General features: G+C 44.6%; 1 long non-coding RNA gene across 1 annotated transcript; it reads right to left on the reverse strand.

The window, feature by feature from the left end:
* Positions 1-1,702: 1,702 nt before the first annotated feature.
* LOC120746964 lies at positions 1,703-5,081 on the reverse strand. The gene is made up of 3 exons (XR_005698993.1): positions 5,069-5,081; positions 2,525-2,698; positions 1,703-1,831 (listed from the first exon to the last, which is right to left on the reverse strand). It is a non-coding gene; the product is annotated as an uncharacterized LOC120746964 (long non-coding RNA).
* Positions 5,082-5,454: the final 373 nt, after the last annotated feature.

Here is a 5,454-nt window from a genome sequence, read left to right on the forward strand (position 1 = left end):
AGTGATTAACAGAGTAATGATGAATCACAATTAACAATAACAATGTTGTAGTGCATTACTGAGTCGTGTAAACTCACTGGGTTACATCTCTGTTATCTAAATGAAGACGTGCAGCACAGCAACCACAGCAGCGCTCAGATCACACGTATCCTGTTATTATGTATAACACACAGTGAAATGTAGCCTGACACGCTCCTCGACATGTGCAAAATTTTTTTTTTTTGGGGGGGGGGGGGGGGGGGGTGTAGAGGAAGAACATTATATATATATATATATATATATATATATATATATATATATATATATATATATACTATATATATATATATATATATATATATATATATATATATATATATATATATATATATAGTATATACACTGGGTGAATGTGCAGTAGTAGCAGCAAGCAGGTGAATTCTGTACATTAATATGAATAGACATCTGACTATTTTACAGGATAGACAATATAAACATATTTAAAATTAAAGGAATTGAAATGTACATTGTGCCTTGGTTTAGAGTGTCTGGAAGAGAGTCCTGTCTCAGTCAATTATAGATGATGTGAGAGGGCGGGTGTGTGTGTTTAGGGCACGGATGGCTTGGGGATAGAAGCTCCTCTTGAGTCTCTCTGTCCTTGCCCGGAAGATGCGGAACCTTCTACCAGATTGCAGAAGTTGGAACAGTATGTTGCCAGGATGGGACGGGTCCTTCAGTATCTGCGCTGCTCTAGTCCGGCATCTCCTGGTGTAGGTGTCCTGAAGCGGGGGGAGAGCAATCCTGCAGCAGCGTTCTGCTGTACGGATCACTCTCTGGAGAGCTTTTTGGTCCTTCACACAGCTGTTCCTGAACCACGATGTCATGTTCTGTGTGAGGATGCTCTCCACAGCGCCTGTATAGAAAATCCTGAGGATCTTTGGAGAGACCCTGAACTGCCTCAGTTGTCGTAGGTGATACAGGCGCTGCCTGGCCTTTTTGGTCTGGACCTGAATGTGGGCAGCCCATGTCAGGTCTGAGGAGATGTGGACACCAAGATACTTGAAGGACTGCACCCTCTCCACTGGAGCTCCATTGATGATAATGGGCTTGTAGTCTCTGTGCTGACCCCTTCTGAAGTCCACCACCAGCTCCTTGGTCTTGCAGACGTTCAGCTGGAGGTGGTTGTCCTGGCACCACGATGCCAGATTCTTCACTTCATCCATGTAGGCCGCCTCATCGTTGTTGGAGATGGCACCCAACACCACTGTGTCGTCAGCAAACTTCACAATGGTGTTGGAGCCATGGGTGGCCACACAGTCTGAAGTGTAGAGGGAGTAGAGCAGTCTGAAGTTTAGTTGCTCACAGACTGTATTTATAAGTGACAAACTGCAACTCTACAGTATATATCAAATATATTCTTCAAATCTATTGAGTGATGTTTGAAAGTCTGTCCAGGTGAGTTTGATCCAGGAGGGTCTGAAGCCAGAGTCAGACAGAGACTGTGCAGAGACTGTAGAAGGACAGAGCAGCAGCAGAGCAGTCCAGATACACTGATGATCCTCTGTCAGATCCAGAGGGACACACAGGGATGATGCTGGACTCTACATTGTGTCTGACAGTGGAGCTGTTCTCAGAGCAGTTCACTCTGCAGCACTGACAGTCATCTGCACTTCTTCTCATTCCTCTGTCAGTCACTGCTGGATGAAGCTCTCCTCTCCACCTCCCAGTAACATGGCCCAGTCAGAGCGTCTCTACACACAAGCTGCTGCTGCTTCAACCTCTCTGGATCATCAGGACACAGCTCCTCCTCTCTCAGCACACACACCGTCCTGTTTACCATCACTACCTCCACCTGCAGAGAGAAGAAGGAAGAGCAGAGGAAGAAGGAAGAGCAGAGGAGATAAACGAGTGTTTCCAGAGACTCTTCATCAGCTGTCAGTCAGTGATGCAGCACATCCAGTATAAAGAGCAGCAGGGACTTCAGTGCTGGGACTGTACTAGGACTCATTGTTGCTTCACTTTTTCTAATCTTTGGATTTTTATTGAAGTTGCTGAAAATGTTTTTCCCTCCTAGTTTGAGTTTGGACTTTCATTCATTAGAAGAACCTTGGTGTGTCCACTCTGAGCTCTGTAGGAACCCCAACAACAAGCCCAACAATCCAGATGGACGGTTCCAGCTGTTAACTGGAGGAATTCCATCCAAACATCTGCTCTCACTAAATTCTTCCTCACCTACAGACTGTGTTCTTCACTGCTTTAAACTTGGAAATGAATGCAGTCATTGGTCTGCGTGCTGCTTTGTTCAGAGAGCTGATTGGCTGTTGACAGCGTTTGATCAGAGCGTGTCAGCTGTTACTATGGTGACCATAAAGGTCAGAAACAGGAAGTGTTTGTGTCCAATCCTGAAGCCTGTCACCATTCTCCTCTCACAGCTTCACTGAGAAGCTGCAGCTTTACAGGAAACACTGGATCTTTGTTTCATACTGACTGTGTTTAGTACAATACTGCTGACAGCACCACCCACTCACTCCATCACTCTACTTACACCAGAGTCTCCAGTCTGTAGTCTGGACTCTGCTGAAGATCAGACAGCTGCTTCACATCTGGATCCTTCAGGTTGTTCCAGCTCAGGTCCAGCTCTCTCAGATGGGAGGGGTTGGACTTCAGTGCTGCTGCCAGATAATCACAGCTGATCTTTGACAAACCACAGTCCCTCAATCTGTATAAAGAATGAAAGATGTAAGTTTATTAGACAAAGTGTGAGCTTGAAATCATTCAGTGTTTCATCATCTGTTCAGAGCTGAAGAAGGTTCAGAATGTAGAAGTTTAGAAAATGGAAACTCCAAACAGCTGAAGCCAACAGGAAGCAGCTTCAAACAGGAAACTGTGCAGAGTTTCAGACTATATGTCCTGATGCAGCCAGTTGGATTTTGGAGATTTGAATCTCTGTTCTGTGACTAAGTCCTTGAATCATTTCTTCCAGTTGGTCCAACAAGACAGACTAAGTGTTGGACATGTGTTGTGGCTCCATTAGGGGAGCTTCTAAATGTGATGTGATGGCCCCTCTGGGTCTGTCAGGTCACAGGACTGAAGAGAGCTCAAACTGGGCACACAGTTGTTCCAGTCTGGACCAAAGACTCTATACTGGGACTGAGGGACTGCTTTGACTGCACCCACTGGGACGTTTTAACGGCTCATGTTCTCACTTAGATCATCGATTTCTACTTACATTTCTTTCTGGGAAAAATTCGGATAACTTTGGAAACAGGAAGTATTTTCCCCAATAAGCAGCCCTGGATTAGTAAATCACTCCAACATGTTCTCAGGCAGAAGAAGCTGTCTTGTTATGAGGGAGAGAAGAAAAAGATTGAGGCACAGAAACTTGTTGAAAGAGAGATAAAGCAGCTAAAATCAGGTGTAAAAGTAAAGCAGAGGATGAGCTGAATAAAGGACACTCAAGGCTGGCTTGGAAAGGAATAAAGTCCATGGTGGGGATGCAGGACAGGGAGCAAAGATGAATGTGATGCTGAATCAGCAGAAGACTTGGACTCATTTGATTCCAGCTTTGATATCATTGATTTCAATGAAGAGCTTTGTGATTGTAGCAAAGGGCTGGTAGCTCTGAGAGTCCCACTGATGAGGTGTTTGTGTGGAAATCTCTTAGTGGGACCAAAGAGAGAAAAAGCCCTGGTCCTGATGCTGTGGGAGGGAAATGATTGAAGTGTGCTGTGAGGAACTGACTGGGAGATTTTCACACATTTTCCAGTCCTCCTTGGAACAACAGGAAGTTCCCAGCATATGGAAACAAAGGTTAAGTGTCCTATGGCACTCAGTGATGATGGTGCTGTGGCCCCACCACCTCCACCTCTTTGTAAAGGAACTAACTGTAATCTGAAGCTTCAAATGGAACTAAGACTTCCTCTACTAGGTGGCAGTGTCTGATGAGAAAGTGTTAGTGGAGCTGGCCTGGAGTCAGAAACAGGAAGATGCAGGATTTGGGCTGAAATGGGGAAAAGTGGTTAGCACTAGTGCCTTAAAGCAAGAAGGTTGTAGGTTGAAGCTTGTTGGCCTTTCTGTGGAGGTTGGATGTTCTCCCACAGTCTAATGAAATGCTGCTTAGGTTCATTGGTGCTTCTAAATTGGCTGTAGGTGTGGATGTGAGAGAGTGCTTCTCTGTTTCTCTCTGTTGGCCTTGTGATGGACTGCTCACCTGTGCAGGTTGACCACGCCTCTTGCCCTATGACAGCTAGGGCACAGGCTGCAGCCCTGTGAGCCTAAGCTGAATAAACAGTTAGCAAAAATGATCCATAGATGGCCTGAAATCCCCCAGTTAGCAGTTTGGTAGATAGCTATGACATGCTAATCCCATCCAGCAGCTGTATTTTACCTGTAAGCTGATCCCTGCTGAGCCAAAGCACTTTTTCATATACAAATTACAACCTTTAATAGAAACCTATTGGTCAGCATCTTATTAGCCTGCTGTTAGCTTCATTCCACAGAAAACTGAGAGAAACTAACAGAGTTGATAAAGAATAAAGAGAAATGTGCTGATTTAAAGCCTTTGAAGTGCTTCAGATGATCTCTGTCCACTTCTGTCCACTCATTCATTCATGTAAGCTTTCTAATGCAGCTTTGATCTTCACAGTCTGCTTCATGAAACTCATTCTAACCCTGAATGTCAGAGTGTTCCTCCTTCTCTTTCCCATCATTCATGCTGGCAGTGGAGGAGATTTGGATGTTGGACTGTGTTTTGGATGATGTGTGTATGTTTGTGTTGGACTGCTGTCTGTAAAGCAAACGCACATTTTGCTTTGGATTTCAGTGTCAGACAGACTTTAAGGTGGAATGAAGAGTTGGAGAGTTTCACAGTGAATTATCCAGTGGAGGATTTTTCTTCTTCTTTGAAGGTTTGAAATGTGAACATTGTTCTGCTGCAGTCAATGGACTAAACCAGAGAAGAAGAAAACAGACTTTACCATGAAGATCCTCAGTGTGGATCAGTATAATATCAGCCTGATGTCTGCAGTTTAGTGTCAGCACAACTTTCACATCATATTCATCTCAGCACAACTAAAACATGCTGACTGACCTCAGAGTTTCAAGTCCACATCCTGGACTCTCCAGGAAACCACACAGATGCTTCACTCCTGAATCTTGAAGGTTGAAGGTGTAGCTCAGGTCCAGCTGTCTCAGATGGGAGGGGTTGGACTTCAGTGCTGCTGCCAGATAATCACAGCTGATCTTTGACAAACCACAGTCCATCAATCTGTATAAAGAACAAAGTTTTGGTTGTTTTTAAATTGTGCAGAAATGAAACTACACTAAGCTCAATTATGTGACAGACATTTCATCCCATGTCAGTTTGGCCTCATCCTGGGCCGGATTATCCAGCACACACTCTGACCACAGGCCCAGGGGCCACGCACAGCTGGGCTCCATCCAAGAGACAGGAAACAAACCAACACAATAATAAAA

This window comes from Simochromis diagramma, unplaced genomic scaffold, assembly GCF_900408965.1.
Source record: "Simochromis diagramma unplaced genomic scaffold, fSimDia1.1 OVJJ01000409.1, whole genome shotgun sequence".
In the NCBI taxonomy this organism is placed as follows: domain Eukaryota; kingdom Metazoa; phylum Chordata; class Actinopteri; order Cichliformes; family Cichlidae; genus Simochromis; species Simochromis diagramma.